The 25539-nt window shown below is 45.9% G+C and overlaps 1 protein-coding gene across 23 annotated transcripts in view; it reads right to left on the bottom strand.

The window, feature by feature from the left end:
- Positions 1-25539, bottom strand: part of LOC137539170 (uncharacterized) — an 892710-nt gene that overhangs the window by 806569 nt on the left and 60602 nt on the right. For 10 of the 23 annotated variants that reach the window (XR_011024949.1, XR_011024952.1, XR_011024951.1 and 7 more), the window contains one exon: positions 2094-2247. The exons of the other annotated variants lie outside the window; for them this stretch is intronic. The gene's annotated coding sequence lies outside the window, so the exon portion shown is untranslated. The remainder of the gene's footprint in view (positions 1-2093; positions 2248-25539) is intronic. 23 annotated transcript variants of the gene reach the window in all.

The following is a 25539-nucleotide window of genomic DNA, read 5'->3' as shown; positions in this document are numbered from 1 at the left end:
GATCAGAAGCAGATAGATCATCAGATAGATTTCTGATCTATCTGATGTGTTTAGGAACATTTTTTACTAGGAACAGATTTCCAATAGATTTCAGTATGACATCTATTGAAAATCGATCTGATGGCATTTTTTTGCCATCAGATTTCCATTAGGTCCAATGCAAAATGATAAGCAATCTCAACAGATCGACCTAGATTTTCCAGCATGTCAGATCGATTGAAATCGATCGAAATCGGCCGCAAATCGATAGGTCTGTCAATCGATTTGCGATCGATCGATTTCGATCGATCGGACGCTAATCGGCTCAGTGTGTGGGCCCCTTAACTTATAAGTGGGAACCTTCCTTTATAATGTCATTGTCTGTTTGATAGAAAATGTTCTCACACTAAGTTGAGTGTGTAAGTACTTTTTTTTCCAGTGCTAACACTAAGTCCTTGTAAGAAAAGTACAGTAATTAACCGACCCACTTATAACTAGATGGACTATGTGAAAACAGCAGGCATGCATCGTTTAGGTCTTGCTCCTCGCAGTAACACAAGCCTGTGTGGCAGTTGCACTATATACACTCCACAGTACAAAACAATTAGAGCCCCAGATTTGAGCCTTGGAAGAAATATAATCTGCAGGGAGTTTGTATGTTCTCCCCGTGTCTGTGTGGGTGTTCTCCAAGTACTCTGATTTCCTCCCACATCCTAAAAACCTACAGATAGGTAAATAGGCTCTCACCAACAATTGTCCTTTGACCGCAATAGGAATATAATACGACTGTCTACGGTAGAAGATGATGGCGCTATATAATTCCAAAATAATAATAATAATATGGTAGGACATTACACTATAACTATGGTAAGGATTAGATTGTGAGCTCCTCTGAAGACAGTCAGTGACATGACTATGTACTCTGTAATGTGCTGCAGAACCTGTCAGTGCTATATAAGTACATAATAATAATATGGTAGGACATTACACTATGACTATGGTAGGATTAGAGTGTGAGCTCCTCTGAGGGCAGTCAGTGACATTACTATATACTCTGTAAAGTGCTGCAGGAGATGGCAGTGCTATATAAATACATACTAATAATATGGCAGGGCATTAGACTATGACTATGGTAGGATTAGATTGTAAGCTCCTCTGACGACAGTCAGCGACATGACTATGTGCTCTGTAAAGTGCTGCAGAAGATGTCAGTGCTGTATAAATACATAATAATAATATGGTAGGGCATTAGACTATGACCATGGTAGGATTAGATTGTGAGCTCCTCTGAGGACAGTCAGTGACATGACTTTGTGCTCTGTAAAGTGCTGCAGAAGATGTCAGTGCTATATAAATACATAATAATAATATGGTAGGACATTACACTATGGCTATGGTAGGGGTTAGATTGTGAGCTCCTCTGAGGACAGTCAGTGACATTACTATGTACTCTGTAAAGTGCTGCAGAAGATGTGAGCGCTATATAAATATGCAATAATACGTTTTTTCATATATAGTATTTAGCATTTTTCTGATATACAAAAAAAGTGTAAAAATATTCCTCTCTCTCTCTCTCTCTCTCTCTCTCTCTCTCTCTCTCTCTCTCTCTCTCTCTCTCTCTCTATATATATATATATATATATGTATCCCCTTTTAATGGGTCAGTTAGGATGTAAAATGCTAAGCTGACTTTTTGTTTAGCCTGTAACAAGGTTTTTTTTTTTTTACTAATATAATGCAGTCAAGAGTTATATCACTTGTCTATTGCCCTATAAATTCTGTTATTTCATTTCTCTAAAACCGAATGGGGGGTGTGGGGGGGTGGTTGGGGGGGGAGAAGGTGGAATGTGACTATTCCTCCTCACAATGTTTTTCTTGACCTTTCATTAGAATTGTTGCTTACGCCAATATGCTTTCTCCCCACCGGCACCCAGAGGGATTATGAAAAATACGCTGCTCTTCCCTCATTCCGTTGTTGAGCCGGCGTACACTTATTAGGCTCACAAATATAACGCCATTATAAAGATGAGAAAGTGCTAGCGCTGCCAAAAAAAACTGTCACTATGCTAAATTATTATATAAATATAAAAGAAGTATGTCCGTAAAATACTCACTCAATGAACATCCCCAAGGTGATGATTTGCTGGTGCTGTTTTTATTCCTGGGAGATCCATTACGCATTTCGATATGGCACATGTCATTGTATGAATCAGACGCTTAATGCATTTGCGTTTTAAAAAGCAGAAGCCATTTTCCCAATAGGACCCACTGTAAAAAAATAAATAAAAAAAAGGTATAGACATCTTGGCTTTGTTGGCATAATTTAACGTCTTTCTTATCATCCGTGTGAATCACGCAAAAAGGGCTGTATTGTACTTGGGCGCAATATATTACCTAAATCTATGCAAATATTTTTTGCCGCGGTGGTACTATTTTACCGGGAAGGTCAGGGAAGTTTGAGAGGCACTGAAATATATTCCCTTTGTACTTATATTGCAGTGCTAATATTCAACATATGCACATAGATCTTAATAGCAGTCGATTTATGTTTTCCCCCACAAAATATATCGTTGTGGGTCTGGCTGTTTCCGGGCGATTGCTAAGAAGAGTTGCCAATCTGTCTAGAATTAGTTACAGGCTTTCCTATTACAGGTAAAGAGCAAATATCGTTAATGTTTATTTTTGGCAATAAGGGATCGGGTCTTCTCAAAAAGGCTCGTAAATCTACAGCTTGTCAAAAAGAAAAAGAAAAAAAAAAGGAAAAAGCTTTTTTCATTTCTGGATTTCTGGCCTATGAGTATTTATTTATCGTATTTATAAAGTGGCCAACATATTAGGGCCCGTTTCCACTATTGCGTTGCGGAATCGCCGGCGAATCACCGCAGGCAAAATCGCATGCGGGTTTGATTCCGCATGTGTTTTTTGCAGCGATTTCGCATGCGATTTCGCATAGGTTAGGGTACTGCGATTTTAACCATGTCACTGCCTCTGTGAATTAACATGGGTACCTATGCGAAATCGCATGTGAATTTGCGGCAAAAAACGCATGGGGAAAACCCATGCGATTTCCCTATTAAATACATTGCATGCGATTTGCCTGCATTCCACACGCAAGCGAATTCTGAGGGCTCTGCCGTGCAGAAAAATCCTGCACAGAAAAACGCACAGGAAAACTGACAAGTGGAAACAGTCCCATTCACTTGTATTGGCTGTGCGAATCCACATGCGGCCAACGCATGCGGATTCGCGATAGTGGAAACGGGCCCTTACACAGCGCTGGACATTAGTTAAGGTTACAGGTCACATTCACAGTGGGACGTTATTGTCCTGCGTTGTAAAGTCTTTATAACGCAGGTTAACGCACTGTAGTGTTAATCCTATGCGGCATTCACAGTGCGACGTTGACGTCGCATTGTAAATGTTGCGTTATGGTAACTCACTGCATGCAGTGCGTTACCTCCAAGCGCAGATGTTAAACAGATACAGAGAGGCATACTTTTCATTGACTGTATGCCCCAAGGTAACTATAATGCAGCGTTAATGTGCGTCACCACTTTTAGTTTTTTTGCATTGCGTTGTAATGCTGCGTTGCGACTTTAACGTCACATTACAACTCAACGTCCCACTGTGAATATGCCCACAGACAATATTTAGGGGTGACAAACAGCAATAAGACAGTACAGGAATACATGCAAACCAGATCACGCAGCACAGTATGGGCTTGATTCACTAAACCGTGAAGTGACAAATAGCATGCCTCATCAAAGATATCACACCTTATCAAAGTTAACACACCTTATCAGAATAGCATAGAAAGCGCTACTAACTTTTGCCTGCTAATTGGCAATGACAAGAGCTCCACTCGTCCTGCCCTGAGCCCCTGCAGTTTCGTAGCACTCGCTATGCTACTCTGATAAGGTGTGTTAACTTGGATAAGGTGTGTTATCTTTGATAAGGTGTGCTATTTGTCATATCACTGTTTAGTGAATCAAGCCATATGAGTGCAAGGTAATGCTTCAGTTACTGGATGGGAGCATGGAGATTAGGCAAGTGGAGTTCACTTAAGAGTTCACTCAGATCCTCAGGATGGGTTTACGGTAATGGAGGTGTGTAATCAAGTAGGAGATATAAGGAGCAGGACCCTGCCCAAAGGCTTACAATCTAGAAGGAGAGGTAGGGACACGAGAGGTAGGGGACCAGAGTTCAGCTGTGGGTTTAGAGCACTTGTGAGGGGTGGTAGGCCAGAGTGAAAAGGTGAGTTTTGAGGGCCTTCTTGAAGATGTTGAAGGAGGGGGCTGCCCTAATGGGGGGAGGTAGGAAGTTCCATAGTGTTGGAGCACATGAAGGTACAAAATAGTTGCCCTCAGTTTTCTGTGATGTCCAGTTCAGTCCAGCAAAGAGCATCTTGTAGTCTCATTTTGGTATAAGAAAAACCAAATCCCCTAAAAATGAATCATAAAGTGTATTTTTTTTAAATGTATGTACATTATTTATTTGTTTATTTTTTTTATATTCCTAGCTACCTCCCCATCAACCCAAGCCCCTCCCACTGAACACTAGGGATACTCATTCAGATTCTGCAGAAATGACATTTCCGCAGAACTCGGGAATCGGATTTCTGCGGAAATATCGTATTACCGCAACTCGGTAATGTTAGCCAAATTACAGAACTCGGAAGCATTGGACCAATCAGAGAATGCAGAGTCGGAAGTATTGGCCAATCATGTCGTGACATCTTTAGCTCTGCCGGGTGATCTGTGCAGAATGTTCGTTACTGAGAGTTCTATGCGCAGAGGGAGATATTGGTTGCTCAGCAGTTGGAAAAAGCCGTAATTTCCCACAATACAAGAGGTTCATAGACAGCTGTCAGGACCTAGGTCATGACATCACAAAGTGGGAGGAGTTTCACTACAATATCAGCCATACTGACCCCTCCCCCCCCCCCCCCCCCCCCGATGATTTATTCGAGAAAAGGATACGATTTCTGGCAGGAAAGGGGGTATCAGCTACTGATTGGGATACAGTTCAATCCTTGGTTGAAATTCCTTTTAAGCCAAATTTAAAAAAAACAGTTTAACTTCCCTGGGGCTCCTTGCAGCCCTCTGGAGTAACCATGTGCCTCCATGATTCTCAGTGACAACCCCCTAAAAGTTGGCCGGTCACCGCCAGACGGAGACTACTGTGCATGCGATTTGCACGTACTGTACATGTGCAGAACGCTGCCTGCAACGGGGGTGAGAAGGCGCGTGGCCAACCAGCTTTGTGGGGGTCGCTGCCGCTGGCCTGAGGGTCTCCGAAGGATGGCGCAGGCACAGGATGACTCCGGGGGGCTGCAAGAAGCCCCAGGTATGTTAAGATTTTTTTATTTGGCTTTAGATTTCCATTAAGGTTAGGTGGGCGGACGGAAGTGGAGGGGGGAGGGGGGGTCACGAAGTTGTGCTTTCTTTTGCATATTATATGAAAAGGTTGTAGATTCATTTTTAGGCAGATAAATAGTATAAGTTACTTATGCTTATGAATATTATACATTTCTATAGTAAGCTAACAAGTGGAGCTCATAAAGAAAAAGGACGTGCCATCATCAACTTATGATAATAATCAGATCATCTATACTAATGTCTACATTCATTACTCACCTTAAAAAAAAAATAAAGTACCACTATCGTGCAAATTTGTCACATTTAAAGAGGAACTCCAGTGAAAATAATGTGATTAAAAGTGCTTCATTTTTACAATAATTATGTATAAATGATTTAGTCAGTGTTTACCCATTGTAAAATCTTTCCTCTCCCTGATTTACATGCTGACATTTATTACATGGTGACATTTTTACTGCTGGCAGGTGATGTAGCTGCTGCATGCTTTTTTGGCAGTTGGAAACAGCTGTAAACAGCTATTTCCCACAATGCAACAAGGTTCACAGACAGGAAACTGCCAGGAGTACCATGGTCCTCAAAGTTTCTTGTGGGAGGGGTTTCACCACAATATCAGCCAGCCAGAGCCCCCTGATGATCTCTTTGCGAAAAGGAATAGATTTGGGAAAGGGGGTATCAGATACTGATTGGGATGAAGTTCAATTATTTGGTCACGGTTTCTCTTTAAATAGTGCCAGAGCAAAATGCACTTTACATTTATTTTTCCCTAAGTCATTGTCACCTACAGAAGTTATTAGAAATTTGACAATGTGCTGAATTGATCACTGTGATCGAATCTGCCAAAGACTGATACCCCAATATGGCTACCCGATGATAGAGATGGCCCGAACGGTTCGCCTGCGAACGGTTCCCGGCGAACTTCCGTGGTTCGCAATCGCGGCGAACCGGGAACTTTTCCGGAAATTCGGTTTGCCCCCATAGTGCACCATTAGGGTCAACTTTGACCCTCTACATCACAGTCAGCAGGCACATTGTAGCTTATCAGGCTACACTATCTTCTGGAGCCACTCCCCCTCCCCCCCCTTATAAAAGGCAGGTCCCACCGGCCATTATACTCACTCGTGTGCCTGCAGTAAATAGAGAAGGGACAGCTGCTGCAGTGCAGACTCTCTCATAGGGAAAGATTAGTTAGGCTCTTGTAGGCTTGTTAGCTTGCTCCTTGCTGATTCTTATTGCTAAAATAGCAACCCTCAACAGCTTTTTTGAGAGCTAATCTTGTTCTTGTGATCTATTTTTTTTTCTGTGTGTCCCACTGACACTTGTGTTGCATAGACAGCCTTGATAATTCATACTGTGTGTGTGCCACTGCCAGGCCCAGCACATTCAGTGACTACCTGTGTGTGTGACAGGTGCACATTGTAATACCCATTACTGCATATACCTACCCACCTGTTGTTCACAGTGCACCCACCTACCTACGTGAGCGCACGCAGTGTGATATACCACTCCGTGCATACCTGTTAACTGCACCTGTGTGACTGACTGCACATTGTATTAGTCAAGTCAGTGCATACCTTTCACTTCATTCCCCCCAATATGGACAAATAAAAGGCAGAGGCAGGCCACCTGGCAGGTCTGTTCGAGGTTGCGCTGTCGTGATTTCGTGCGGCCCGCGACCAAAGTAAGTGTTCAGAAGAAGGCACGTGCCATCAACCCCCAATACTGTCAGGACGCAGTTGACTATTTAACACAGTACACCTCATCTTTCTCAGCTTCCGCATGGAAGCGTGACATATCTTCCTCCTTCTGCTCTGATTCTGGCACCCCACTTAACACTCAGTCAGCCGCCACCACCAAAGTGCCATCACCCCAGAGCTCAGCGTTGTGGACATTTTTTTGTGTTTCTGTCTTAGATGAGAGCAATGCCATCTGTACTCTTTGCCACCGAAAATTGAGCCGTGGAAAGACCAAGATCTGCGTAGGGACAACTACCTTAAGAAGGCACATGATTACAAAGCACAAACTGCAATGGGATAACCACCTGAGGGAAAGCAGCACACAAAAGCAAAGCCACACACCGCAGTGGAAGATACCAGGCCGCAATTATTTCTCAAAAAAGGCAATACCTAAACTGTACCGTGATGTTGAAAGGCAAGTGGTGCTATCTCTGGCACACAGCGTTGGGTCAAGGGTCCATCTGACCACGTGGTCTGCAAAGTACGGTCAGGCCTGCCCGAAGACTAAGTCAGTCCCCACACACAGCATCTCTGCCTGCACACCGTGTGACTGCCTGCCCTAAGACTAAGTCGCCCCCCACACAGCATCTCTGCCTGCAGGCCGCTTGACTACCTTTTCTGCCACCACCAACAGGGTTCAGGACTCCAGGCGGATTCCTGCTAGCAGCGGCCGCTATACTAATTTTTCTGGTGCGTGTACATGCATGCCTAATTTTTCTGGCTGTACTGCGGCTGCAACAACAAAAAAAAGGCATGTACATGTGCCAATTGCCCTTCATGATCATTACCTTGCTGCGGTGAAGGGGCTTGCATATCACAATGAAGCAATGACCGCCGGCTACAGTATATGAGTGTCTCCGGGGGGGGGGGGGGGGGGGGGGCACACCCAAGATAATAAGGTCGTTGCTTCATTTGGACAGACCAAATTCGATCAGCTGGACAATCACCTCAGCCTGGCGACCATATGGGCTTGAAAACCGCCCCGGCCTGCACTCTCGCCATGGTGCGCACCAGTCCAGCACCACCGTCACAACACAAACAGCTGTTTGCAGTGCGTTACACAGTGAGTTTGGTGCGTCAGTGTGAAGCAGAACTCTAATTACACTCCCTGATTGATGTATACACATGCAAGATGTTTCAAAGCACTTTAGGCCTGCAATTTAGCATTCAATGTGATTTTTGCCCTTAAACGCTGCTTTGCGTCAAATCCAGATTTTTCCCCGGGACTTTTGGCGTCTATCTTACTCATCCATGCAAAAACTCAGATGTTAGACCCTTTAAAACATCTTTTCCATCACTTTTGTGGCCAGCATGAATTTTTCTAGTTTTCCAAGTTCGCCTGTCTTGAAGTCTATTGCGGTTCGCGGAAGTTTACGCGAACCGAACTTTTTGCGGAAGTTCGCAAACCGAAAATCGGAGGTTTGGGCCATCTCTACTCGATGATAGCTTCAATCGATTTCCAGATGAAATCAATCAAAACTATCAATCGCTCTGGATGGAAAGATATTGCTCGAAACAGGGCGGTCGGGTGGGTGGTGGTAGATTGGCAGCCAATTGACGGACTCCTGAAGACCCCTCCCCCCCCCCCCCCAGGCCTGTGCAGAGTATTGGCAGCGGAGTGTACTCCTCATATCTCATGACCACACAATATGTATATGATTACGTACATGCTGCCAGGTCACCGGTACATGCTGCTAGCAGGGATGGAGGGAGGACATAGGAGGAGCATGGCAGCAGACAGGTGAGTGAACTCCACTGCCAACACTCTGCATGGGCCTGGAAGAGATGGGGGAGACCAGATGGGGGGAAGCTGCCAGTAGGCGCTGCAGCGGTTCCGTAGATTCCGCGAACACCATGCAATGCACAAGCGGATAATTCCAAACATGTTTGATCTGTTCCTGAAGCCTCAGTGCCCAGCACCCACCGCCACCCACCCACCTCTCCACTTTGTACCGGTATGTGTAGTCTTTTAATGGACACTATCACTATCACGAATGTAAAGTATATGTATGCATATGTGCGCAATAAAGCAGCGATCAGCAGTGCCGACTCTCTTCTCCACTTCTTGATCTATTACCATCTGTTACTATTGGAGAGAGCATTTGATTGGGTAGAGGGTGCTGTGGGACATTGTGTTTGTGGGTGGGGGCTGGGACAGATTTACCATAAGGCACTGTAGGCACTCACTTACAGGCGGCTAATGGTGGAAAGGAGGCTCACTCCCCTCCTGAGCGCATCCCTCCCCCTTCCCTATGCAGATGAGAGTGTAAATGAGAGATTACTCACCCAGCTCTAGACATTTCACTGACAAGATCTCCCTTCAGTCAGGGACACCTCTAGCCACTTAATGCTGAGGTTCCTCTAGCTACCTAATACTTAGGGGCACCTCTAGCTACTTAATATTGAGGGTACTCCTGGCTACCTAATACTAAGGGGCACCTGTAGCTACCTATGACAGGCAAGGGAAGTAAGGGAGAAGTGAACGTTGGGCCAGCCAACACACTTGCAGTGCGGATTGGTGGGGGTTTGTGGGTTCATGGATGGTGAAGTCTAAGATGCCAGGACATCTGTGCCTATAGGCTCCTGTGATGTAAATCCGGGCTTGGGTGGGGGGAAGGGGGGTGTCATCATGTTTGTGGGGGGGGGGATGGTTAAGGAGGGCCGGCCCCTCAATCTTCCTTTATCCATTCAATTCTTTATAAAGCTCAGGGGTGGTCGGAGGGATTGCGGCTGTTCCTGGACAGCTAAGTTTGTACTGAAAGAAGCAGTACAGTCCATTAGAGTGAGAATGTCGCAACCCCCAAAACTGAGAGCCCCGTACATGACCATGGAGTCAAGAGTTGGATGGCAGAGAGTGAAAAAAGATTCCTGCCATTGGGCTATGCTTTTTTCAGGTTACTGAAGGTGTGAATCAAAGATGTGCAACTTACAGGGTCATAGGAAAAAATGGGCAATTGCCCCAGGGACCCAGAGCCTGTAGGGGCTCCCAAGTTGACCCTCCCCCATCTTAACTGTTGCTCCCCAGGGACTCTGCAGAGTCTGTTAAGATTGAAGGAGATTGGGGGAGGGTCAGCAGCCAGCTCAGGGGCCCAGGAGGGAAGTTTGGCTGCAACAAAGGGCCTCTAATGATGCTTTTTGGTCAGGGGGGTGTCTGTTGGGGGGCCCCCAGGCTAATTTTTCCCTAGTGCCCAATTGTTACTTGAACCGGCCCTGGCAACTTAAATAATTAAAATATTCATAGAATATTGACTATGGAGGTAACTTTTCCCCTCTGCCTTTCTCTATCTGCATTGAATATTGAGGTTCCAAGCCCTCTCTACCCTAACCCAAGATTAAAAAAAGAAAATAAAGAAAATAAACTTTTGATGAAGTTCCGGCGCAGCACGAATAGCAGATGTTGTCGTTGACTCTTCACTGAAGGCAACATTTACATACAACAGACATACATTAGCATCCCACGCCCATCAATCCAGCGGCTGTTAATCCGTTTATCGGCCTATTTAATTATTTGCCCTTCTATAAATCTTCCTGTTTACCCATCTCCCAATCTATCTCCTTTAATATAGTTAGTGCATCATACTCCTGCACATCTCCAACATCCAGATTCCTCGTTAATAGAATTAATTCACTGTGATGTCTGACTGTCTCATTATGAAGACCCCCCCCCCCCCCTCCCCACCATCTCCACCATTTCCCATATCTCCAACATTAAAGTCTTCCTCTCAGAACTTTCCTAGTTAACATTACAAAAGCCGTCAAGTCCCAGGGTTCGAGCCTGCTCCCAGAAGTATTTAACTAATAGCCGAAAATCTGAAGAATCACTTTAATACTTCAATAAAAATAACCCAATTCAAAACATTTCCAAAGAAACAGCACTCCTTGCTCTAGGCAACCAAATAATAGCTGAAAGAAAGTATATCGCTTGTCATTTCTGATTAGACGCCTGTGCCTCTGTGCCTTCAATGAGTGCCGAGCCCGGTAATAGCAGCTGCAGATATTAAGTCGCTGAAATAATGTACAGAAGAATATATATATATATACACACACACACATACATATATATTAAAGGGATCAATTTAATGTACATTACATTGTCAGCATATGTCAGTTTTCTGAAGAGCACCTGAAACTGTAATATGCTTAGTAAGGTAAATATAGCGATCAGGGAAGGTTCTAGACTTTCTGCTGCCTGAAGCAAACTTTGGAGGATGCGCCCCCCCCCCCCCCCACACACACACAGACACACATCACCACCACCTACCAGATGTTACTGCTACTGATCCAGTGCAGTGATTGGCCTGATGATGGTACCATGGTCCCGCCCACAAGACCATCGGCATCAATAGGCAAAGGGAACAGTGGTTGGCTGTGATTGGCCGGTCTGGTGCTGGCACACTCGCCTGATTGGTTGAGTGCCAAAGCTTGCCCTCTGACTTTTACCCCTTTTACCATAGCGTGCCTCGATAAGAGGCATATATTGACACCTCACCTGCTTATGACGGGTGCATATTAATTCGGCGCCGCTCAGTTCGGCACGGGGAGAGCCGAATGACGGCTCTCACTGCTGCCGCTAAACTCCGGGGCGGAGTTAAATACTATTCCCCCTCCAAGTTGTCGCAACGTGGAAGGAGATGTAATTCGGGGTCTGGCAGCCGCCGGAGCCCCGAATTACCGCTAAGCGCCCCGCACAGCATTGCTGCTATGGGGCAGGGGCACCCAGTTCCGGCGCTCGGCTCTCTGAAATCAGCTGATCTGGCTTATGACATCATAGGTAAGGGCGGCAGGTGCCACTGGTTGAATGAGGATGGAGATTAGGGGGTGCGTGGATGAGAAGGATAGTGTATGTGCTAGGAAGGCGGGCAGGAGAGCGAAGAAAAGGCAAACGCCAGGTGGCCCAAACTGTTTGTCTAAACACTGTCCCCTAGCTTTTGCCGCCTGAATCAAGTGCTTCCGGTGGCATCATGGTAGGACCACCCCTGGTACTGATATGAAAAGGACTTGCCTGCTTTCTATGTTCTTTCTTATGGTCTGTAGTTTGTCCAATCCATTTGCATCATTGCATGTGGAAAAGGGGAAGTGTGTCCTTCAATTAGAGTTCCATCCTCACCATGGGCCATATGCAATTCCCTTTTTCAGTTTTCTCCCAGGAGATATTTTCACAACTTAAAATAAAATGCCTTTAAACCACCAGCAAGCAAACTAATTCTCAAAATAATTTTTACAGTATTTTTTCACCTACTTGTTGGTACTTTTTCCATTGCAAAGTGCTAAAAAGTTATTTTAAATTGAAAATTAAAAATTATCTCCTAGGAGAAAACTCAGGAGAAAATGTGAATTGCATATAGGCCTATGTGTGAGGAAGCTGTTAATGTTCCTCTGAATCTCTGATCGTCCTGGAAGTTGTTTTTTGTTTTTTTAAATACAGACATGATAGGGACCTTTTAGATGTATAGCACATATAGTGTATATATAGTGTATATAAAATACACTATCAGCCAACAGAATGGTGAAAGACAAATGCCCAATCTTCAGTTCCCGACCGGTTTCAGCTGTCTGCCATCGTCAGGGGATCCCCTGGTGACGGCAGACTGCTGATTGACGACAGCCGAAACCGGTCGGCAACTGAAGATTGAGCATTTGTCTTTCGCCTCCCTGTTGGCTGATAGTGTATTTTTTATACACGATATGTGCTATACATCAAAAGGGTCCCTATTATAAGGACCGGCAATGTAAGTAATTGTATACTGTTTTTATTAATCGTTCCTTGGAAATAAATTGGTTACTGTGGGCAATATATAGTAACCATTGCTTTTCTTCATTTGTCTTGGTGGCGGTCACCTGTATATTGTGTGGTGACTGCAGACACCCAATATCTTACCAAGCGCTGAGGATTTCTGGCATACCTAGCGTAATTTTGTTACTATGCTGCTGCTGGAGTGGAAGTCCCACCCTTTGATCCACACAGGGGGGCACCGTTTCGGACCAGATCTGGCAGTGGCGCTCCTACGATTGGCCCAAATGCACCCGTGTAATATTTATATTACTTGGCGCAGCGGCAGTGGAGATGACCAGCGCTGATCAGAGTGTCTGACATAGTCTGACACTGATTTGAATAGCTGCAGCCGTTATGTCGGAGTATGTCTGACTTTGTGCCTATGGAGGCAGTAATGTCATAGTCCTGCGTAGGATTGGAGAGAGTTGAAGGACCAATGAAAAACTGTAAAACAGTATGCAGTATGTAATAAAACCCAATCAGAATCAAAAAGGGCATTTGATTGGCCTGGCGCCAAGCTGCATACAAAATGAATTAACCACACATATAAGCCAGAAGGATTAACATCTCATTAACCTCTGTAGATTTTTATTTTTAATATATCCAGGTCAGCTTTGCTGGGTAGTGATGAGCATACATTTGATTGCATACTTGTAATTTTCGCATAGAAATTTGCAATGACGATACAAAATCGTGATGTGAAGTTTTGTGAAAAAGCAAAATTCATTTCATCTGTGATCAGGAACCGTGATTTAGCATTTTTGTGTAATTGTTGTGTAATTTCGAGCTGACTTTAGCGGTTAAAAAGAAAAGCCCCCATACATGCTATCATCCCCAAGATTGCTAGGTATGTTAAGGAGAAAGGTGGGACCGTGGGAATAAAGACATTTTTTTTTTCAAAAAGACCTTGTCGTTTTTGAGAAAACTGGTTTTAAAAATGCGAAGGAAAAATGTTTTTAAACAGCTGACAGTAAAACTACCTAAGGACCTTAGTAATTGAAATCTACGCCCTGTTTTGATGGCTGATCTGGCTGCCAGGGCGTAGATTTCAATTAACCGCCGCTGTGCGCATCTCACCACTGAATACCGATGTCTCTCTGTGAGCCGGTCAGGAGCCGATTTCATTGGCTCCTGGCCCTGTCTTTCAACGTAAGCAACTCCCATTGGCTTACATTGAAAGACAAGGCCAGGAGCCAATGGAAGCGGCTCTTGACCGGCTAACAGGAACTCTGCCGTCATAGAGGTGGCAGAGTGGGTGGCCCAGGTTCCCAACATGCGGAGGTGACAGCGGTTGCGGCGGGTAAATCAGGCGATTAGTCGGGATCCGTTTTCTGTACCAGCGGTCTCTGGTCCTTAAAGGGGCAAACTGCTGGTACTTAAGTGGTTAAAAAAAATTTTCTTTGTCAGTAGGAAATTATGCAAAAATTATGTGAAATTACTAATGAATTACACAAAATCAATTGAGTTTACAAATTGTAATCACGTATGGGCATAATAGCCTTTCTCAGCCTCGGAGAAACTTCATAAATTAGAGCCCTTTTCTCTGCAGAGCGGAACTGAATCAACAGAGTTCCATTCCTCGGAAGGGCAAGTTCCTTCACACAACACAGAGATCGTTTTCCTGGCGAATATCGGCCGTGCAGTTCCTGCGAGCCGCCAGCCTGTCCTCACAGAGCAGCTCTCCATCTCGACGGCTCTCCGCTCTTACAGGATTTACGTGGGGGCTGGGGGGGGGGGGGAGTAGAGCAAATTTTCAACCAGCTAAAACTCTGAAAATCCAAAATTGAAGTTCCCTTTCCTATGTTTCACTTTCAAAATATTTAGAACGGTGACAGATATGACATTATGTTTTCATTAAAACAGCCGATTCCAAAACGCTGCTGTGCGCAAAAACCACCATAAAGACTTTATGATGGACTGCCAGGCGCTTAATGAAAGCCGTAAATCTGGCCGGCAATATTTGTACAGTTTCTAGCTTGACCTTTGCCTCTCGCCTTCCACCAGCGTCGCCGCTGCCTTGTTCACAACACGCCAGCTGCAGAAGGCGGGTGGGGGAAGGGGGGGGGGGGTTTAAAGCACGATTGGAGAGCCTCTAAAGATAAAATAAGTGGAGATCTGCCATTACTCTCTCGCGTTTTATGATTAATTCAGTTCATATTTTACAATCTGGTTACAGAGTAAAACTGTGGCTTGTACATCAAGCATTTTCTACCTACGTGTAATGGCAAAAAATGTGCGGTGTGAGGGAGAGACAAAAAAAAAAAGCATCATACGGCATAAAGAACGGGGGATAAAGCCTATCTACAGATATATAGCAGCAACATCATTAAAAGTCATGGGAATCATGATCTCGGTTTACCAAATCAACCCCAATTGGCTGATGAGTCATCTGGAGAGATCTCAGGACCTACCGGCTTGCCAACGGCTTACAAACACCTCCCTATTGCTAGAAGGGCATTGCTAGACGCCCAGGGTTGGTTCTAGGGTTCTAGACTTTTTGCTGCCTGAGGCAAACTTAGGGGAGGATGCACCCCCTACGATTTGTAATGATCGCACAGCACCCGACAATTTACTCTGCTTCATTTAATGTTCTCACATGACATGCTGCAGCTCAACACAATAGCACACTGGCTGGCTGTGAGTCTGTGACAAACAAACTGCTCACCCTCAGCTACTCCATTCTTCCTCAGTCAGCACAGCAGTGACACCTCCTCTGCTGTGTGAGTCAAATGAAACACTGCTGCTCTCCTGCTTCCCCCCCCCCCCTCACTCACTGTCAGACTCCTCACACAGCACAACCAGCTGCTTTTCCCTAATGATGACATTCGCTCTTTTTTCGCTTATCCTCCTACTCTGACTGCATGCTGTATGTGTATCTGCGCCTGATGCAAGTGTTTCACCTTGCTTCATGAGAGAACCAGCCCTGTAGATGCCTGTACACTGTTATAAATCAGGGAGCGCCCCACCAGCAAACTGAGATTACCCTCCTATACTTACAATGCCTTACTCTCCGTGGTGGTCCCCATAACAAAAATGTGGTCGCAACATCTGCTCTGAAGATAGAGGCCTGTATTGGTGGCCATACATCTCTTAATCTTCCACCAGATCAATCATCAGAGATAGATCCCGTCCTGATCAAATCTGACCAGAGAGGGATCTATTGCCTGCTCACCAGAAATAATTAAAGGAACACCATCAAACCAAGTGTTCTAAAAATGACAATGTGCAAATAATGTCTAAATAGCTTTTTAAACATTTTCCTACTTTTCATGTTAAATATCAGATGGAAAAGCTTTAATTCATTGTGTGTAGATTTTAGCTACATTTGGAATGTCTGATTTGTAAAGGTATGAATCTCTGCAGTATGACATGCTAAGAATAGTGTAATATTGAAGCCTGTCAGGTGTCAGGTTTCACACACACAATTACAAATGCTTATGTTGCACATAAGTTACATTTCCTCTGTTCTCAGTTAGAGACAGGCAGAGTTTTCTCTCTCTCGCAGGGTTAACAGATGAAGTGTGAGGGAATTCCCCCTCTCCTCATGGCTCACTCAGCCGTCAGATTAGACCAGACTGCCGTCAGAAAAGTGTGAAAGGAATTAGATAACAGTACTTAGCAGCACTTCCCAAACATTTCCTATCTCAATTGAAAAAAACATGTTAATCGATGGTGTTCCTTTAAGATGAAATGAGGCCCTAGGCAAGGTATTAGGTGTTGCCCCTCGATGATGATTACCTGGCTTTTCTAGTTAGATTTGGTTGGGGGCTAGCACTCACCATGCCCCTCAACTCTATCCAGGTCCTAGGCAGCTGCCTAGGATTGCCTTGTGGATGATCCACCTCTGCTGCTCACATACTGCTTTTCAATAGATTTCAGCATGATCATAGGAGGTCTCCACAAGAAAGTTGACCTATGGAGGGGAAAATTATAGGGCAATTTTTATACTAATGTAAAACGCATATGCATTTTGTATGCTTTTTTTTAATTGATGCAAATCACTAGGAAGACTACTGGAAGCGGAAAAAAACAGAGAGCTTTACTTTTTAATTAAAACGCATTAAAAAACGCATGAAAAACGTAATTTACATGCATCACCATTGACTTTCAATATGTGCATTTTGGCAGCCAGCCTGCATATTATGCAACACTACCAGCATTTGCGAAACGCATACTGTACAAACGCTGTGGAATGCAGCTTCTTCTGCATCCCATAGACTAACATTGCTGCATAAAACGCACTGTTGCCCGCAATGCTAGCGTTTCTGCTATGCACCCAGCCCAGAGTTGCCAACTCATCCCTTTATTTACTGACACATCTAAGTTATACAGGTTCTGGGGCTATTTTCACATAATCAATGCCTTAAGTGCATCTACCTAGCCACAAAACCTGTATAATTCATATGTGCCAGTAATTACTGATAAAGGGATTTGGCAACACTGACCCAGCCTCATCCAGATTCTCGCGTTCCCACCCACTTTTAGTTGATCCGCTCCCTCACAGGACTCTCCTATTTAGGCACAACCCCACCATCTGGTGGCAGCTCATGGGAACTGCAGGCATAGCTCCCTCCTGATTCTTACTACCTGTGTACAGAAACTAATCAGTTTAAAGTGGAACTTAAACAAAAAGGGGGAAACATAAATCAACACAGTACATTGCAAAGTGAGAAGTAAAAAAATAGAAGACAGATGAGGGAAATACTGTATGTTTGGCAGATGGAAAAAGACATTATTTCCTACAAAGCAACGAGGTTCACAGACAGGAAACTGCCAGGATCATGGTCATGACATCATACTGTGGGAGGGGTTTTACCACAATATCAGCAATACAGACCCAGGGGCAAACCCAGGATTTTCATTGGGGAGAATCCTGAAAGGTCACCTTCAGCCATGCACAAAGGACATCATGTTAATTACACATAATAAAATTTCCCGTCCAATCAACGGACAATGGCATTGATCATGAACAGTTTGGATACAGATAATAATGAGGACAACAGACATTGGTAATGAAGGGGAAAGTGAAGCATTTACACAGCAGGGCACAGGGCTGTGCTCATACCTGCTGCTCCATGCTCTGTACACACGCTGCTGCTCCATGCTCTGTACACACGCTGCTGCTCCATGCTCTGTACACACGCTGCTGCTCCATGCTCTGTACACACGCTGCTGCTCCATGCTCTGTACACACGCTGCTGCTCCATGCTCTGTACACACGCTGCTGCTCCATGCTCTGTACACACGCTGCTGCTCCATGCTCTGTACACACGCTGCTGCTCCATGCTCTGTACACACGCTGCTGCTCCATGCTCTGAACACACGCTGCTGATCCATGCTCTGAACACACACTGCTGCTCCATGCTCTGAACACACACTGCTGCTCCATGCTCTGTACATACACTGCTGCTCCATGCTCTGTACACACACTGCTGATCCATGCTCTGAACACACACTGCTGCTCCATGCTCTGTACATACACTGCTGCTCCATGCTCTGTACACACGCTGCTGCTCCATGCTCTGTACACACGCTGCTGCTCCATGCTCTGTACACACGCTGCTGCTCCATGCTCTGTACACACGCTGCTGCTCCATGCTCTGTACACACATTGCTGCTCCATGCTCTGTACACATGCTGCTGCTCTGTACACACGCTGCTGCTCCATGCTCTGTACACACACACACACGCACTGCTGCTCCATGCTCTGTACACACACACACGCACTGCTCCTCCATGCTCTGTACACACACTGCTGCTCCATGCTCTGTACACACACTGCTGCTCCATGCTCTGTACACACACTGCTGCTCCATGCTCTGTACACACACTGCTGCTCCATGCTCTGTACACACGCTGCTGCTTCATGCTCTGTACACACACGCTGCTGCTCCATGCTCTGTACACACACTGCTGCTCCATGCTCTGTACATACACTGCTGCTCCATGCTTTGTACACACGCTGCTGCTCCATGCTCTGTACACACACTGCTCCTCCATGCTCTGTACACACACTGCTGCTGCATGCTCTGTACACACACTGCTGCTCCATGCTCTGTACACACACTGCTGCTCCATGCTCTGTACATACACTGCTGCTCCATGCTTTGTACACACGCTGCTGCTCCATGCTCTGTACACACACTGCTCCTCCATGCTCTGTACACACACTGCTGCTGCATGCTCTGTACACACACTGCTGCTCCATGCTCTGTACACACACTGCTGCTCCATGCTCTGTACACACACTGCTGCTCCATGCTCTGTACACACGCTGCTGCTTCATGCTCTGTACACACACGCTGCTGCTCCATGCTCTGTACACATGCTGCTGCTCCATGATCTGTACACACGCTTCTGCTCTATGCTCTACACACACGCTGCTTCTCCATGCTTTGTACACACGCTGCTGCTCCATGCTCTGTACACACACTGCTGCTCCATGCTCTGTACACACACTGCTGCTCTATGCTCTGTACACACACGCTGCTGCTCCATGCTCTGTACACACACTGCTGCTCCATGCTCTGTACACACGCTGCTGCTCCATGCTCTGTACACACGCTGCTGCTCCATGCTCTGTACACACGCTGCTGCTCCATGCTCTGTACACACGCTGCTGCTCCATGCTCTGAACACACGCTGCTGCTCCATGCTCTGTACACACACTGCTACTCCATGCTCTGTACACACGCTGCTACTCCATGCTCTGTACACACGCTGCTACTCCATGCTCTGTACACACACTGCTGCTCCATGCACTGTACACACACTGCTGCTCCATGCACTGTACACACACTGCTGCTCCATGTTCTGTACACACACTGCTACTCCATGCTCTGTACATACACTGCTGCCCCATGCTCTGTACACCGCTGCTGCTCCATGCTCTGTACACACGCTGCTGATCCATGCTCTGAACACACACTGCTGCTCCATGCTCTGAACACACACTGCTGCTCCATGCTCTGTACATACACTGCTGCTCCATGCTCTGTACACACACTGTTGATCCATGCTCTGAACACACACTGCTGCTCCATGCTCTGTACATACACTGCTGCTCCATGCTCTGTACACACGCTGCTGCTCCATGCTCTGTACACACGCTGCTGCTCCATGCTCTGTACACACGCTGCTGCTCCATGCTCTGTACACACGCTGCTGCTCCATGCTCTGTACACACATTGCTGCTCCATGCTCTGTACACATGCTGCTGCTCTGTACACACGCTGCTGCTCCATGCTCTGTACACACACACACACGCACTGCTGCTCCATGCTCTGTACACACACACACGCACTGCTCCTCCATGCTCTGTACACACACTGCTGCTCCATGCTCTGTACACACACTGCTGCTCCATGCTCTGTACACACACTGCTGCTCCATGCTCTGTACACACACTGCTGCTCCATGCTCTGTACACACGCTGCTGCTTCATGCTCTGTACACACACGCTGCTGCTCCATGCTCTGTACACACACTGCTGCTCCATGCTCTGTACATACACTGCTGCTCCATGCTTTGTACACACGCTGCTGCTCCATGCTCTGTACACACACTGCTCCTCCATGCTCTGTACACACACTGCTGCTGCATGCTCTGTACACACACTGCTGCTCCATGCTCTGTACACACACTGCTGCTCCATGCTCTGTACACACGCTGCTGCTTCATGCTCTGTACACACATGCTGCTGCTCCATGCTCTGTACACATGCTGCTGCTCCATGATCTGTACACACGCTTCTGCTCTATGCTCTACACACACGCTGCTTCTCCATGCTTTGTACACACGCTGCTGCTCCATGCTCTGTACACACACTGCTGCTCCATGCTCTGTACACACACTGCTGCTCTATGCTCTGTACACACACGCTGCTGCTCCATGCTCTGTACACACACTGCTGCTCCATGCTCTGTACACACACTGCTGCTCCATGCTCTGTACACACACTGCTGCTCTATGCTCTGTACACACACTGCTGCTCCATCCAAACTCAACTGTAGCAAGGAAAGAAAGGGAGCAGTGCTGTGAGCTGCAGGATGCCTGCAGATATTCTGGTGTCTCAACTTGTGCCTGTCCCCAGACACTGCACTGGCCCTGGTGTGAGGGGGGATTCTGGGCAGTTGTAATCGCCCCCTGCGTCTGCCTATGAGACCCCCCCTGGTGATCTATTCGAGAAAAAGAAAAGATTTCTCATAGGAAAGGGGGTATCAGCTACTGATTGGGATGAAGTTCAATCCTGGGTTACAGTTCCTCTTTAAAGTGGGTTGGAACTGCTTATTGAAAACTCTTTATAGTTAATGCAGTGTGGCGGCGCAGTGGTACGCTATCTTTTACCTGCTCCCAACGGCGATACAGGTCTTCTTCACTTCCTGTTCAGTTTGCAAGTGGCGTGCAGCCAGCCAATGACTATGCAGCTTCAGTCCTATGTCATGTGACAGGGATAGAAGTTGCATGGTAAATAGCTGTCTGCACGTCACTAATAAACTAAAGAGGAAGTGAAGAGGACCTGTATCGCCGCCAGAAGTCTCCAGGAGGGCGGTTGGTGTTAGAATAGGGGTCAGGGTAAATCTATCAGTAATATTAGATTACCATTATTTTAACTATCAACATGAAGCAGTGCCTAGTTGACCCGATGCCCTCGGAATATGTCATTTTAATACCTGATATATTTAGAGGACATACAACTCTACTTATCTCTGTAGGTTGGACCAGCTTCATGTCCACTGTTTTCACATAAACTTTATGTTCATTATTCATTATTACAGTAAATTCCCCATTATCCGTCACCAACAGGGATTAGCTGATGCCAGATAAGTGTAGTTTCTGGTGATGTTAAAAAAAGGTCTAGCTAGCTAATACATTACTATACTCCACACTGTATACTTGCCATAAATTCTGTATAAATGTTGGAATACAGTAATTCAAAACACATTAAAACAAAGGACAGACTTAAAGTGTACCTGAGGCGGCACAGGGGAGGCAGATGGGACACACAGGCATGTTCCCTGGTCCATGACATGCCTCTTGGTCCCCTATCCGCCACTCTCTGCTTCTCTGCGCTGTGCTGTCACCCCCCCTAAAATTGCCAACATGCAGCTTGTCGGCAATCTCAAGGGGAAGGGGCGTCCCTGGCAGGAGAGGCACTCCTTCAAAACACCCACTGGGGGCGTTCCTAATACCCCAGCTGTCAGCTGTGTTGCTCCCCCACCTCCCTGCACTCTGCTCCGTGAGCTTGCAGCGTTGTGACCCCAGGAGTCGCTGAAACAGAAAGTACATGAATTCTTGCCACAGGAGCAGCAGTGGTAATTCAGGCTACGCAAACATCGGGTTCCCTTCAACTTAATGTAAGAGGTTTATTTCTGTATTAAGAGGTGTAAATGTAGATTTATGCATCCTGTAAGGAGAGGGGGTTTTTTTCTGGTTGTTCGAGAATTCTGGTCAACTGAGTTCTGGATAACATGGACTTTACTATATTACTATGACAATTTTTCTGTTTTGTTTTACAGAGCACATGGAATTTACATCTGTGAAGTCTGAGGCCAATTTGAAAAGTGGTCAATTAGCCCATCAGTATGTTTTGGGGTTGACGGAGGAGCCTGAAGTACTTGGAGAAAACCTAAACAACCACCTTAACCTACAAACTCCATGCATGTGGTTTACTAGCCAGGTCTAGAACCTGGAACACAAGCTTTGCAAGCAAGGCCGGATTTACACTTTTTGTGCCCCTCGGCCAAGAATGTTGTGGTTCCTCCCATTCCATGTGTAGCCCCCTCTTCCATGATTATCAACCATGTACCACAGCCCCTTTGTTTCATGAAGCTACCTTAGCAACAGTTTCCCTTTTTATGGGTTTCTCCCCATTTTCAGCCTCCTATTTCATATGTAGCAACCCCTCTTTCATGTTCAGGTGCAGAGGCGTCACTCGGGTTGTTGTCACCCGGAGCGGAAACTCATGGTGTCACCCTCTCTTACCCCATGTACCTCCACCCTCACCAGGTAGTAACGTTTCTTGTTAAAGGGGGATGTTAAGATGATCACCACATTGCCTGCTGGACTCTGAACTTTGTTATCAGCTCAGCACAGAAGGGAGAAGAGCTGGAGGGGGAAGAGAAGTACACCTGGCATTAGCCTGGTATGTATTTACACTACATAGCATACTCCACTCTCCCTTAGCTTGGTGTTACACCCTCTGCTGGTGGCACCTGGTGCGGTCCGCACCTACCTCACCCCCCTAGTGACGCCACTGTTCAGGTGTCCCTTTGTGTTGCAGCCACCCAAAGCCAAGGCCTTTGTGGCCTTTCAAGAAATCCGTCCCTGGATGCAAGGCAGGAATGCTGACCACTAAGCCCCAAAGAAATGGGCACTCCATAAATCAACGGAAGTAAAGAAGAACGCAAAAAAGCAGCAATCAGCTTCTCACCTAAAATAATAGACCAATCACAGAGGTTTGATGGGCGGCCATTTGCAGTAAATAAACAGTTTGCAGCATTAGCACATAGAATTGCTTTGTGTGACTGCTAATAGAGTTCAGCCTAGGCTACCCTCTTAAATCTATCGGTGCCGGCCTGTGAGCTCAGGGTATTAATTACACGGCTTTAATGAAACTAATGTTGCTTTCTTAGCCTGCAGACACAACAAGAGAGTGAGTTACACTCTGGAAAAAAAACAAAATAAGAGGCCGACGACCAGAATGGATGGTTGTCTGGAGAACTGGCCGTATTTAAATGGATTGTCCGCTTGTAGGTTTCGCCGGATAGGTCTATTCTGGTTTGGACCTCAGGGCTATTCAATCAAAGAAGAAAATAAAAGAAGGGAGTATATAATGTTGCTCCGTGCTAAATACACTAATGGAACCTGACGCTCAAAATTGTCAGCCCCTCCCAGAAGTATATCTTCTGTTGTTTGGGAACAAACCGCCCCCAGGGCCAAATGAGATTACTGATTGGACGTACATTAAAAAAAAATCATACCTGGATCTAAGTCGCCTCCAGCGGGATAATAAAGGTGTTCAAGGAAAGTAGAATTCGATTGTAGAGTGTCTGCTGAGCCAAACTCCGAGTGCAATAAGCACAACAGAGCCCAAATTATGCAGCGGACTGATGTCAAGATGCTATACTGTGTGGCCTGATACAAGAATACAGGTATTACATGACAGAGGTGCCTGGCTTTTCTACTGACCACATATGCTATTGCTCCGTTGTTATTGCCTGATGAAGTGGGATCAAACCTGCGAAACGCGTTGCATATTTGGAGTTCATAAATAAAATATATTGACTGTCTTTACTACAGTCGTTGTGTCTACTTGGAGGAGGGAAGTCCACCACTACCTCCTCTATTTACCAAGAATTTGGTTTTTTAGCTCATTTAGCTTCCTTTTATCCTTTTAGCGCCTCTGTTCTTCTGCATAATACAGATATTACAATGACTACGGTCATGATGATTCCCCCTCCCTAATAAGCAGCTGTATGGTGTTGCGGGAGTTCATGCAGGGGACCGCACATGGAAGCAGTTCATTTTGGCAAGATGGCTTCCATTGCTTCTCAGCAGTCCATAGATCAAAATAGAAATTTGTAGCTATGGGGCTCGGGGATGTTCAACTTTGGAGTGCTCATCTGCAAAAGTGCAAAAGCAATAGCCGGACAGTGATCTGGAAGTAACGACAGTATTCCGCAAGAGCTGCACAGTGACCAGTAAGCAGCACCAAGGTGTCTGAGTTCAGCGCGCATAACGGTAGGTGTTTGGCAAGCAATGGTAAGAGGAGTAAGCATTCAACAAGCATTGCAAAGTCATTGATAAGTGAAGCCAGGGTGATTGAGTTTGGGGGCATATCAGTGTTTGGCAAGCAGTGAGAGTAATCAGAAAGCAGCAGCAAAGGATCGGGTTTTCACTTAGTGTTAGGTATATTGGTAGGAGGGATATAGTTAGGCATAGCAGCAGGAAGGTTAGTGTTAGGCGTAGCAGCAGGAAGGGTAGTGTTACGTATAGTGGCAGGAAGGTTAGTGTTACGTATAGTGGCAGCAAGGTTAGTGTTAGGAGACCTGGTAGGAAGGTTAGTGTTATGCGAAGTGGGAGGAAGGTTAGTGTTAGGCGTAGCAGCAGGAAGGTTAGTGTTAGGCGTAGCAGCAGGAAGGTTAGTGTTAGGCGTAGCAGCAGGAAGGTTAGTGTTAGGCGTAGCAGCAGGAAGGTTAGTGTTAGGAAACCTGGTAGGAAGCTTAGTGTTAGGTGTAGTGGCAGGAAGGTTAGTGTTATGCGTAGTGGCAGGAAGGTTAGTGTTAGGTGTGTTGGTAGGGAAGTTAGCATTAGGCATATGGGTAAAAAGGCTATAACTATAGCTCCCCTTACTACACGCTTAGCGTGCCTTATCAGAGTTAACGTGCCTTATCAGAGTTAGTGTGCCTTATCAGAGTAGCACAGCGAGCGCTACAAACTTATGCCTGCTAATTGGCAATGATGAGAGCTCCACTCGTCCTGCCCTGAGCCCCTGCGGGTCCAATCACTTTAAAGGACATTATCCCCACACTAATAGGCTGCCTCTCACTTGACAGGAAACTTGACAGGCAGCCTATTGGGCCAATCAAAGTGTGGGGATAATGTCCTTTAAAGTGATTGGACCCGCAGGGGCTCAGGGCAGGACGAGTGGAGCTCTCGTCATTGCCAATTAGCA

Source organism: Hyperolius riggenbachi, chromosome 11 (genome assembly GCF_040937935.1).
Source record: "Hyperolius riggenbachi isolate aHypRig1 chromosome 11, aHypRig1.pri, whole genome shotgun sequence".
NCBI lineage: Eukaryota > Metazoa > Chordata > Amphibia > Anura > Hyperoliidae > Hyperolius > Hyperolius riggenbachi.
The sequence above is the reverse complement of the archived record's forward strand: the minus strand, read 5'-3'. Positions and strand labels throughout refer to the sequence as shown.